Here is a 14207-nt window from a genome sequence, read left to right as displayed (position 1 = left end):
GTGGTGTCGATGAGAGGGAGTGATAAAAAACTGTTGGATTGGAGCAATAATTGTGTGGTAAGGATTAAAAAAAATTATAAAAAAATTAAAATAAAGGACTGAGATTAGATCTCATATCTCAATATAATTAGGCATCTCATTTGAGTAACTATATATATATATAGATTAGATAATTTGATGTGCCCCGGATATATTCACAAACCTTACACATTTTGAGGTTTATACACATAAATTCACAGTATGGTTCTTGCGAATCCATAATGTCTCAAAAAAATTTGGCTTCAAAAGTCATGTTCTATATTTTGGCCTTCCAAAAAAAAATTCTGGTTCCGGCCCTTAGCTACACTGGTGGAAGTCGCCGCCTGCAGGTTGGGCAATCCATCTTTATATCCATCCACTTAAGTAAGCAATGTGAATGGAAGACATGTTCACATGGCGTTACCTGCACATATAGGTTCGGACAACGTTAGTTACATAGCCTTAAACTTCAAGCTGAAAAGCTGTCCAAAAGTACCATGCAAAAATCTGGATGTTGAGTGAAATCAATGGCGTCATGCAAATGACACAGTCACTGGCATGATTTACATCCTGATCCGGCCGTTATGGTAATTATATTTTAGTGGAAACATCTGCATGAGGATCTATGAAAGAAAAAGATCAAAGTTAGGATATGATTTTCATAATTTGATGAAAAAAATTGTGAAGCCAAGGTTTACAGAAGACAAAAGTTGCAAGCAACAATGAAAAAAAGCATTATACAGACAGGACTCGTGAATAAAGCAATTGATCTTTTCTGGAAACTGCTATTTATAATGATCAAGTGAACCAGCAACTAAATTGACACAATACTACACTCTAAAAAACATATCACGATTCCCTGCCTAAATGTTGAACAACATATTACGATTTACATCAAGGTTTTTTGAAAAACACAAGCGATTTAGAGTGATGTTTGATCACATCTATGTGAGAAATCCTAAGTATGAAATTGATTGTGCGGTTCCTCATTTATTTAAGAATCCTTTAAGCATTACAATTATTGCAGCTCCTTAGAATATTGGTTGGCACTCTCTTTACAACAATATACAGGGATTAGGCATTCTCTACCTTGATTTTATATAAAAATAACAGGGAAGAGTTACATAAACTAATTAACAAAATAGAGAAGGGTTGCACGAACTAATATATTGTGAAAAGTTACATCAAACATGCCAAAAAATGAAGAATCGACATCCAAGATAGTGCTGCAGCAAAAGAATATTTGCTTGCAACCCAGCAAAACCCACCAAATAGAGGCACCAACTCCTTTCAGGCTTAATGTGCATGAAGTTGCGGGGACATCTAAAGATATATAAAGGAATTGCAAGCCGAGTTACACTCATTCCAATAATGTAACTAGGCTGTAGTGGCTTTCTTGGGTCACGAAAAACATTTGTGGCAATCTGAGGTATCCAGTAGGAGTGCACAACCAGAGTAATAACTGGAAGGAATTTAGGGAACTCGTACGTGATCAGAATACCTCCCAGAAGGATACCACCTGAAAACGTAAACCATAAAGATGTGTGAGTGTGAAGTAGCACTACTTCCCTACTAAGAATAAATATCCATAACTTTAGGTTAATATAATTGATACTAATGCTAATAAGTTGAAACATTTATTCCACAAAAAAGTTATACGCCATCAAATGTTTTTATCAGAAATCTTAATTTACAAGTACACAAATGCTTTTCTTTCAAATACAGAAGAAGAGGATAGCTTAGGATTGCAACTGTTCTGGAGCAGAACTGGCAACTGTATATATCCTCTCAAAAGATTCATGATTATGTTTTCTGGTATACTATTATCTTCTGTTACTAGAATGAACCTTACATATACTGCCAAACACTACAACAGCACAACGTTGCACAAGCTCATGCAATAAAATGATCATAATCTTAGCATTTCATGTAGGAATGTCAGAACAGGTAATCCAAGTAACAAAGATACATGTTAAATTGGGGAAGCAATTCAAAATTTAAAATTAAAAAAAGGTATCATCCTATACAGAGTGGCCCGAGATTCAGGTATAAGTGCATTCATAGTGATAAATGTTCAATGTGAATCTCAAGTTATGAATTTCAAAGGTATGCATACAGGACAGAAATTCATTACAAACAGCTAAGCAAAAGTTTACTCAGAGAAATAAATACAAAGAACTGAAAGTTCACGCCTCGCTTCCACAATTAGCTAATTGCTAGAAATCTCACTCAAAAAGAGAAGACAACAAACTTGAAGAATGCGGCAGTGGCAAATGCGTTATACAATTGTTCTGCATACATGAAGAAGTGACAATTATGGAGAACACAAGTAGTGAGAAATAGTTTTTTAAAATAATAAAATTTGGTCAATGCCAAAGACAGAGAATAAGTTTTATTCTAATTACCAACTGTGATTCCTGCAGTCAGATGTAAAAGACAAAGGTATGCATCCATGATAGGTTGTTGTCCAATTGTGAAACTTGAAACTTTGACAGCTCCCTGACAGTAGGATGGAATATCCGTCAGCTAGTATATAACAAAACTGCAGATATCCATAAAATAAGAACGGTACAAGTGTCTCAAATAACAAAACTGTAGTAGCTGATCAGTGGCACAAATTGAGAATCCTGCAGAAGAAACAAATAGGATCAAGATGGAACCCTTACAGATGCGTGTTGCTATGTTTCCTTTGCTGAATTAACAGGAGAACTTGAAGGAGAGAGATCTAATATATGGCAGACGGTTAAGGAAAATCAACCATTCTCAATCTATCAATACATAATGTTTTCCAGATCTCATTGATATAGTCCCAAGTTCTACAGCTTATCACGGTCCTGCTGCTGCATATGATATGCCAGTGTGCCACAAGTAACAGGGTAAATTACGTGAGAAGGAACCATACAATGGCAAATAACATTACTATTAATTTGTGATAACAATTACTGATATGAGATACTTTAATCAACAATTTACTATCAAGTATCATATGGCCAAAACAACATCAATTCAAATTGTTATGATAATTACCGAGTAATATGGATTGGAGATATTGTAATCATCTTTGTATCCAGATTCTCCAGATTTTTCTCTGCAGTATAATTATACATATATCAGTACTGAACACACTATAAGATTTAAAACTGGAGTCACGGGTGCAAATCATATCAGTACGGGTAGGCTACTGCTCGAAGTAATCGTAAGGGCCATATATAATCCCCTTCTATTTGATTGTTGCACCCCACACTTTATGTTCATCTTCAAACACCTTATAGAATATAACCATCCCCTACCGATCGAAAATGGAAACTAAATTGAGTTCTTTTTAAGGAGAAAAATGACAAAAACGAGCCACATCAAGATTAAATCAACAATAGCATAATACAAACATCCTAATTAGGCTAAACATGCAAGATGATAATGTAAACTGAAGTAAACAAGTATGTTGCCTACCCCATAGAAGAACACTATAAAACATTAAACAATTACAGATGAAATCACTAGGCAAAAACTTCTGCCACAAAAATCAAGCGAGGAATAAGGACGAAAATCATAACAAGAAAAGCTTGACATCTAATCCAGTAAACAAAACACACAAAGTTTGTCAAACTGAATCACAAGGTATAGGAGTGATGCAGGCTTTTACGGAAACTCAACATAAAGAGCCAAACAGCAGAGCAGTAATTAATAGTGATCAGAACACAAGAAGAAAAAGGAAAGGCTCTTATATTTTCACTTAACAGGTGAGGCCCAAGTAAGGATCTAAATATTCTAACTTAAAGAACCTAAAGTTTTGTGCAATATATTCAAATCATAGTAGTCCTCGGTTCTGCCTTCCAATCAGCAGAAACCAATCCACTAGGCGATCTAGCCAATCATATTCAAAGCAACGTAGATTTGTTGAAGGTTTTCAGAAGTAACAATCCTTGTTGAAAGTGGTAGCTTGGTTTGCAAGGTCAATAAGTCTGCTTCTCTATGGCAGATTCCTCCTAAAGGTTAAGAATGGAGTCATGGACGTTGAAATGCAAAACCATCTCTATCTTGTAACACCATAAACCTGGCTTGATCTTGTAAAGAGAAACAGCAGGCTATTAACCGGGATCTCATATCAACCCCTTTTCGTTAAGAATAATTTTTATAGTCTGAAAGTTGACATTTTTCATTCTCACAATTCAAATAACTTAACTATTGATAATACTTCTTCAAGTGAATAGCATTCCAAGCATTTTTGATGGGTGTACCATCGAGCATAGACAGTCGGTAGGTTCCTGGCGCGACGAGCCTGTTACTTGATAAGGTCCTTCCCATGGGGCTTTGAACTTTCTCGTGATGGTGGGTTGTGAAGCCGCCGACTCTCGAAGGACTAGATCCCCAACCAAAAACTGTTTAACTTTTACTTTCTTGTTGAAATAAGCTATTGTGCGCGCTTGCTGTTGGAGTACTGTCTTCGATGCCTCATCCCTAACTTCTTCCATAAGAACATTGTGAAGTTGGATTCCTTCTGGTGAGGCTTCAACATCAAAATACTCGACCCTTGATGAGTTAAGAAACATTTGACGGGTAAAATTGCTTCCAAGCCAAAAGCCATCTTAAAAGGGGATATGTCCGTCGCACTTCTAGGGGTCATTTTGTAAGACCAGGGCACATTCGGCAACTCATAGACCCACGGTCTTGGTAATTCATCGACCCTTTTCTTAAGTCCTTGTAAGATTATGCGTTAGACACTTCAACTTGTCTGTTAGCCTGGGGTTATGCCACCGAGGATTTGATGTGTTTAATCTTGATTTGTGAAAGTGTTTGGTGAACTTTTCTCCTACAAATTGAGTTCCATTATCAGTTACCACAATTCTTGAGACCCCAAACCTGAATATAATGAACTCCATTAGAAACTCGATCATCTCCTTCTCTCGGATTTTGGCTAATGGTCCTTGCCTCGATCCATTTTGTTACGTAGTCAACAGCCACTAAGATGTATTATGCCTGGTTTTTGGACTTCGGGAAGGGACCCACGATGTCTATACCTCATTGGTAGAAGAGATATGGGTTGACAACCTGGATCATTTCCACCGAGGGCTGATGAGATACCGCTCCATATATTATTCTATTGTTCTACGGTTCATGGAGTTACCGACTTAAAATTTGTGTGTTCTTTGTTGAGAATGTTTTGTTTAGATTTTATACTTTATGAAAGGGAAAAAAATCAAAAAAATAAGCCACCCCACCAAAGTAAAATTTTTAAATCTTAATTTTTTAAATCTTAATGTGTACATAAAAGGTTTGGTTATTTTTGCTCCTACATATATATTAATAATTTTCTTTAACTTGTTTCATTTTTATTTTATTCAAAATTATAGTTTTGAAAATATTGTTAAATAAATTTGTAATCATTTACAAATCAAATATTATATAATATTGATATGTAAATTATATAGCCTTTCTTTTATATTTTCATATATTTTTTGAATATTAGATTAGAGGTTTAAATAATGTAACTGAAAAAATTGAACTTTTTTATTAATTTGATTTTTTCCCTTCATAAATAATTCTAAATTGTTTATCTTTTTAAAGTATCTCTAAAATTTAATCAAAGTTATAATAAGTTAGTATAAATATATTTAAAATACTCTCTCTATTTATAAATGTTTGAAAATAGTTATAGATCGAGGGAGAACGAGAAAGATAGGGGGAAGGACAGAGAGGCGGTGAGAGGGAGAGAAGTTAAAAAAATGGAATGGGAAGATGAAAATGATATTTTTGCAATTTAATTATTTGTGTGTTTAAAAAGATAGTAAATTTGCAAGATTTTAAGTAAGGTAGTAAAGTTGCAAATAAATATCCAAAAGTTGGTATATTTGTCAAATTTTTAAATTTTAAAATCTAAAAACACTTTGATGGAACACAATAATACAACATACAAACGGTAACATTCGATATTGACTCACCTTACTTAATTGCAATAGTATTAGATTGGCTGCAGACACATTATATTGTTGAGTATCCAACAACAAAAGCAAAATTCAAAGCGAATAAACAAGAACAAGAAAATAAACGACAATAACACAATACAAAGATTTACGTGGTTCACAAATTCATAGTTCACAAGCCGCACTAATTCTGTATTGATCTCTCACAATTTGTTGTGTTATGATTTTACAATAACATGAGTAATTATAAGAGAAGAAATTAGGTCTAAATCAAAATTATAGTCCAAATCTGAAAAGTAGACTAATCCATAAACTAATCTGAATAGTTTATTTTCATGGGTTTAATTAATAGTCTCCACAAACCCAACAATCTCCCACTTGGAGTCTGGCCAATCTTCACTTCACTCTTGTAAGTCTAGTAAAATTAATTATTCAATCAATAACTCTAACTAGTGCAGCGCCTTCTCATCAATCAATTCTGAAGGTTAGTTAAAGTTACGCAAAGCTTCAACTTTTCATTCATAACCACCTTAGTCAACATATCTGCAGGATTCTTTGAACAAAGAATTTTCATCAAGAAAAATGTATCATTGCTTATCAACTCTCTTGTAAAGTGATATTTCAGTTGAATATGCCTCGTCCTAGCATGAAACGCGGGATTCTTCGCAAGATGAATAGCACTCTGACTATCGCTATACAAAGCACTGTCCGCCTGTTTCTTGCCCAACTCCTCAAAAAAAATTCTTCAACCAAATCATCTCCTTGCTAGCTTCAGAGATAGCCATATATTCTGCTTATGTGGTTGAAAGAGCAACACTCTTTTGAAGTCGAGACATCCAACTAACTGCGGTGTAACCCAAAATGAACATATAACCCCTTGTACTTTTTCTTGTATCCAAACATCCACCCAAATCTGCATCAGAGAACCCTTCCAAGATAACATCTTTATTACTGAAACATAGTACAACCTTGGATGTGCCTTTCAAGTAGCGTAACAACCACTTGACTGCTTCCCAATGCTCTCTTCCTGGATTAGACATAAATCAGCTAACAAATCCCACTGAATGAGCAATGTTTAGCCTTGTACACGTCATAGCATACATTAAACTGCCAATTGCAGATGCATAAGGAACTTTAGCCATATCTTTCTTGCCTTCATCCGTTTTAGGTGATTGCTTCTTTGTGAGATTAAAGTGACTCGCCAATGGTGTACTTCTGGTCTTCGCATCCTGGACACTGAATTTCTGCAATAGTTTCTCAACATACTTTTCTTGAGATAATTTTAAAGTACCTTCAGCTCTATCCCTTATAATACTCATACCAAGTATCTATTTTGTTGCACACATATCATTTATCTCAAACTCCTCAGACATCTGTCTCTTTAACGTGTTGATTTCCTTCATGTTTGATCATGCTATCAACATATCATCAACATAAAACAATAATATGATATAAGATAAATTAAACTGTTTAAAGTAACAACAATGATCCATAGCTGTATCCATTCTTCATCATAAAGCTGTCAAACTTCAAGTATCATTATCCTTGGTGCTTGCTTTAAACCATACAAGCTTTTTATAAGCTTGCAGATAAGGTTTTCTTTCCCAGCTACCTGAAATCCCTCTAGCTCAACCATGTAGATATCTTCCTCAAAATTACCATGTAAGAATGCAATCTTAACATCTAGTTGCTCTAGATGTAACTCCTATGCAGCCATAATACTTAGCACAATTCTAACTGTAAACATCTTAACAACGGGAGAAAATATATCGGTATAGTCAATACCCTTTTTTTGTTGATAACCTTTGACTACTAATCTTGCCTTGTATCTCTTACTGCCATCATGTTCTTCTTTGATCCTGAACACCCACTTATTCTGTAAAGCCTTCTTTCCTGCTGGTAACTCTGTTAAAGATCAAGTCTCATTCTTCTCAAGAGAACTCATCTCCTCATCCAAGGTTGGTTTCTACTGAACTGAATCATCCACTTGTACTGCCTCTGAATAACACTGAGGCTCCCGTCCTCGGTCAATAACATATAATAGGCTGAAGGAGAATATCTTTGTGGTGGCCTCACACTTCTGCTAGATTTACTTACCACAGCATATGGAGTTACTGGAACCCTGTCATCAATATTCTCTGAACTCCCATTATTTCCTGCAAGATCTGTTTCTGTAATATCTTCAAGCAGTGCTTCCTCTTTCTCAGATTGTTCCTTTGTAACTCGGAATCGACTACAAGCTTATCCTTATACATTGTATTCTCAATATAAGTAACATCTCTACTTCTAACGACCTTCTTAGTCAGTTCATCCTAGAAACGGTAACCCATATCATCTGGATAACCAATGAAGATACACTTCTTTGCTTTCGGATCAAGCTTGTCTATGTCGGAATATTTAACACGCACATAAGAAACACAACCAAAAATTCGCAAGTGTGAAAGATTTACCTCTTTTTCCTGCCACTCTTCTTTAGGAATCTTGAACCCCAAAGGACTTGAAGGTCCTCTATTTATGAGATACGTTTTTGTGCTAACTGCATCTGCCCAAAACATCTTTGGCAACCCTGCATGTAATCTCATACTCTTGGCACTCTCATTCAAGGTTCTATTCATGGCTCTGCAACACCATTCTGATGTGGTGTCTATGCAATAGTTGTAATCATTCTAATCCCAAATTTCGCGCAATAACTTTTAAATGCATCACTACTGTATTCACCACCATTATCTGACATCAAACTCTTCACCTTCAAACCGGTCTGATTTTCAACTTCAGTCTTCCATTTCTTGAAAGTAGAAAACGCTTCTGATTTATTCTTCAAAAAATAAACTCATACCTTTCTAGTGGAATTATCAATGAAAATGACATAGTATCGAGATCCGCCCAATGACACAACTGTTGGACCATATACATCTGTCCCACTACTTTACTCATTTTTTCAACTTTTCTCCACTACTTTATCATTTTTCTTAAACTCCGCGCTCAACCCAAATGTAAACATTTGAGAGGGACGAAGGGAGTATTTATTTATTTCATTTAACTTTTTTTTAATTAGATTCTCCGTCTATTGATGAGCCTTGAGCCTGGAAAGAAAGTACTAGTAGCTTCACAAGTAAGAAAATAAGAAGAATGCAACAAATGGCTACAACCCTCCACATTTATCTCCTTCCGGTAGTTTCTAGTGCTGGCTATAGATCACTTTAACCCGTTTGCAGCTCTGCCACATATAAGCTGTTGTTTCGAAACTTGGACCTTTTTTTGCTTGATATTCTCCAGCTTTCTCTCTAAAAATTCTGATCTCCTTTTCTGTAACCGCTTTCTCAAGTGCTGCACGACCATCATAAGCCCTGTATGTGATTTGTTTCATCCTCAATTCTTTAACTTCCTTGGTTGCAACCTAGAATTTGTAGTGGTGATTTGAAATAGTAGTAAGTAGTAATATACCAAGAATATTATGGCTTCCATTTATGTTATGATGCAACAACCTTATATAATCCGTTATAGCTTCTTTTGTGTCGAGAATATGCCCTCCCAAGGTACAGATTCGAGTCACTGGTTCTGAAGGACTATTGCCACTGATCTTTTTTACTTCTTCCCTGGCTTGGTTGATTTTCTTATGAAGCTGTCTTTCCTTTACCAGTTCTTACATCCATGTTGTCTTCCTTTGTGCAATTTCACAACCTAATTTTATATAACATGAAGACGAATAGCGTTTTAGATATTGAACTTAAATTCAAATTGCAATGAAGTAATGACAGAGATTACTTGTTCATGCATCAAGTCACTATCTTTTCTCTGGCGTGCTCGTTTGGAAACGTATAGTTCATAGAGAGATTGTTTTAATTCCTCGATTTCCTTCACTTTCCACTCAATCTTTTGTCTTGTGTTGAACCGTGTATATGCTGCTTCAGTATATGTGGAGAAGCATTTCTTTTTATGGTCTAGCTTGACTAGATTTAGCTGTCAGGAATGCAGAAAAAGATATATCCAATCAAACAAAATCTATACTATGAGAGTCGTTAAAGAGTATAAGATCATGTTGGGGGCCTTCCTCTACCACCTTAAGGTTTTAGAGAGACTGGTTACAATTTTGTTCAAAAGTAGGCTTGTACCTTCAGCATATGTAGCTTCTGGATGATCTCCAGTTCCTCCTGCCACAGTTTTCTAAATGCCTCTGGACTTTCCGAAATCTTGAAATTATTACTCTTCTTTTCTATTGCTTGATAATACATTCTGACAGGTTTTTCGTCTTTATATTCACAATTAGACAAGCCTGTCTGTATTTCAGCATTCATCATACCATCTCCGAAGCATTCAATCTAAATGTTGGTTATGCTTTTAGTTACAAATTCAATTGCAGTTGGACGAATTTGAAATTTAAATTTAAAGAGTGAGTATGAAAGAATAATTTTTTTTCAATATTCATCACCTCCGGGCTCCAACCAATCTGTACTTGTAAATTTTAACATTCATCTAGTAATTTGTTTGTATATAATCATACAATTAGCTGAGTCTTGAAAGACAATCACGCATGATGCATGACAAACTTTGTGCATACTACTTCAACTACTAAACCAAAATTAAGAAAATAATTAATATAAGATGCTAGAAAGGGTCTTCTTCTAATACATTGAAATTTTAGAGCGACTGGTTGCTTAACGGATAGCAAATGTACCTTGAGTTTTTGTAGCTTCTCGGTGATATCCTGTTCCACTCGCCACAATTTTGTATAGATCTTTCTACTTTAGTCAACTATTGTAGTTTGATTTCATTCACCAATATTGAATAGTTTAATGTCAAATGTGTTGAGAAAATTTTTAATTTGTTTGAGAAGGTCATCGCTGTCATTTCATTTCATTCATATATATTCTTCTATGATATTACAACCATTTATCGCGTATAATGTCTTTCATGTCATTTTAATTTAATTATGCCAAGGACAAAAAATTATGAAGCCTTTTTTTACGCAAGAAAAAAATGTCCCCAAGTACAACATGAATTCATAATTTATTTTAATATTGATGTAGTGTATACTGAAGCTAAAAAAGTTTCCAAATCTTCTCTTAGTTAGAGAAGCATTCGATGGGGAAGAGAAATTACTCCCTCATTTCCCATTTCCGGTGGTTGTTTATATTGGGAAAACGAGGAATCGGTATGTATTTTTAGATTCCCGTATAACATGATTTTCTAAATAATTTTAAATATTTTTTCTTTTAATAAAAATATAATGTTTAAACTTTTATACAGAAAAAGAAAATTCTAAAAATAAAATATAGAACTATATTTTATAGTAGCCTTAAAATGCTTAGCATGACGAAAAAGTATGTAAGAATTCAGTGGGACAGGAGAAGTATTATTAGGGATTATCCGTGGAGGATTGGAGATGGAAACGATGTCAAAGTTAATCTTGAAGATCCTTGGCTGCCATGGCCTTTAATTTTAAAGTGGTTGACAAACTTTACTTCCTACATACACTCTATGTAGTGGATCTGAAATGTGGAAATGTGGATTGTTTTATAAGAATTCACTTCAGCAAGGAGAATGCTGATTTAGTTAGTATGCTGAATTTAATAGGAGAAATTTAGGTACTGCTGATTTAGTATGCTAAATTGAACAGCTAAAAATGTACAGAAACAACAAAAATAATTATGGATACAAGTGTTTGCAACTGCTTTTTTAAATTCGTAGGCTCAACAGAATTAGTTAAAGTGCAACTGTTCACAAATGAGACAGTCTCTTTTATCTTAGCAAATGAGACAGGCTGTAACTGAATGAGACAGATACTATATATTCAGTAGAATGTAAGTTGCAGAAATATAACATGCAATGCTGGAAATATGTTAATGCAAGAACATCAAATCTTTTCACTTGGTTCGGCCCCTATACCTAGTCTATGGCCTACATCCAAGTCCCCATGCCAACTAGCATAGAGAATGTATATATCCACTTAAATAAAGTACTAACAAACTTTTCTTGATTACAATCTTGGCCCTGAATGAAAGAACCATTTCCCTAGCACACAGCTACCTAGCACACAGCTACTTGGCCTTGATCTTGTAATCAATATTCCCACAACCCGGGACAAGTGATACAATACACCTTTCTTTCAAATACAAAGATAATAATGTGAAAGATTACAACTCGACTATAAACTCTTAATTAACTGGATAATCAATGAATGTAATTAAGAGGATGTTTTTCTCAGAAAGATATAAGATGGAAAGTGCAGAGAGTTGTATGTTTCTGAAAAACATCAAGTCGGTTTAAATAGAAAACATGTAACGGATATAATGTATTTCAAACTCTTTTAAAGATAATAAAAGATAAGATTAGGTTTGAAATATTTGAATGTATAAAACAAGTAATCCGTTAGTATGTTTCTTGAAAGAGATAAACCTGAGAGAGATAAGAATTTGAAATATGTTAGGTTTATCTAAGAAAGAGTTTGTTTTGAAAAGATAAGTCAAAGGTTATCCAGTTAACTAAGTTAACATTAAACAAAACTCTAATACTTATCTAACTAACTAACAATCTGATTTGCTGTAGACTTCTTCAATGCATCATCAGAAATCACGGATTAACATTCTCCCCCTTTTATGATGATGCCAAGGGTAAAGAAGTGTTATGCTCCCCCTATCAAAAACACTTTAATCTCCTGTTGCAATATGTTAGATAGTAACAGTGTATATATGCAACAATCAGTTGATAATCATGAGAATATGCAAATGAAACATAAGACTTATCAAATGAGACAGGTAAACAATTGGGACAGCAAATAAGATTAAAAACCAAGATTAAAAACCAAGCACTCAACAGTACTTAAAGTTATAAACCTTAAATATTTAATCCAGCACATAAACCAGTGCTATCCAACCAAAATCATCCAATCATCCAGATAAATAAACCAAGAAGCAATCGTCTTAAATTAAACAAACAAACACATTAAAAATTCTCCCCCTCAACATCATAAAAGGCGCGTAAAGAAACTAGTCAGAATCATCAACATCGACAGGAGCAGATTCTCGAGTCTTTCGCTTTCCCTTGTTGTGGTAAACTGGAGAAGCACCATACTCGGAGAACAGTTTGTCTAACTTGCCTTCATCTGGAGCTTTCCCATCCCTCTTGCGAAGCCATTCTAGAATATACGAACGATATTCAGCACGAGTCATTCCAAAAGCTTCAGGTGGAGGAACTGCAGGCAGGGGCAAAGGGGAAGTAATCTCGGCCAGAGTCATATCACCAAGTCAGTCCTTTTTCTGGTGCCATGGCATGCTACGGGTAGAGACCTGCTGAGATATGTACTTGGTTTCTGTACCAAGTTTATAGAAGAGCTTGACAAATTCTTCCTCCCACGCCTTGGCAGTGGTAACCATCCCCTCATGAAGCACACCAAATTCAAAATCTATAGCCCTACTCACCTTCTTATCATGGACATGTAAAATCTCCAACTTAGCATTTATTGATTCAAGAGAAGCAGTAACAGATTTATTAAACATCTCATAGGAGGCACGCATCATACTGACTTGTGAAGTCAGGGATGCCAAGGACTCGATAGAAGCAAACTGAGTTTTAAGAGACTCCAAAAGATGGTTGTTTTCAGAAACTTTTGACAACAACGATTTCAATAAAACAGAGTCCTCTTGATCAGGATCAGACATATAGTGAGGAGACTCTGGAAACGAACCAAACGACTTATGACCCTCACCAAAAATAAGAACACCAGACTCAATAATCTCAATATTATTAGCAGACAGGACAGACAGATCAAACATAGTAGACACTGGCTCAGTGCTATCATCATCAGAAATAATAGAAAAATGTCTAAAGATCTTTGTCAACAAAGCAGGAAAGGACAAGTTCATAGACTCATGAGACGCACAATGACTCATGTATTTGATAATCAACGAAGCAATATCACAAGGAGTTTTAGTCATGAAAACCGAAATTAAAACAACATCTTGATAAGTGACACGGTCACGACGCTCTTACGAGGCAAAAGATTTGTATGAAACAATTTAAAAAGCAATAAAGCAAGTGGAGTAAGATCATGTACCATGGGCTTAAGAGAGGTACCGATAAAGTTCTCACCAAGAATCACTTTCAGTTGTTCTTCATACTGTAATCCTGGAAACTCCATGAATGCTGCATGCGTGGTATACGGACAGACACCAGAGCACGAGATACCACAAACTCGAGACAACAGATTAGCATTGAACACAATCGGAAAACCTTGAACCACAGAATAAACCATATCCTCCTTCATCATTA

General features: G+C 35.1%; 1 pseudogene; it reads right to left on the bottom strand.

Annotated features, from left to right (window-relative positions):
* Window positions 1-340: 340 nt before the first annotated feature.
* Window positions 341-8554, bottom strand: LOC141704872 (transmembrane E3 ubiquitin-protein ligase FLY1-like; annotated as a pseudogene).
* Between the last annotated feature and the right edge of the window lie 5653 nt (window positions 8555-14207).

The sequence above is a fragment of the Apium graveolens genome, unplaced genomic scaffold (genome assembly GCF_009905375.1).
Source record: "Apium graveolens cultivar Ventura unplaced genomic scaffold, ASM990537v1 ctg8359, whole genome shotgun sequence".
In the NCBI taxonomy this organism is placed as follows: domain Eukaryota; kingdom Viridiplantae; phylum Streptophyta; class Magnoliopsida; order Apiales; family Apiaceae; genus Apium; species Apium graveolens.
Note: the sequence above shows the minus strand (reverse complement) of the source record. Positions and strands in the feature narration are given on the sequence as shown.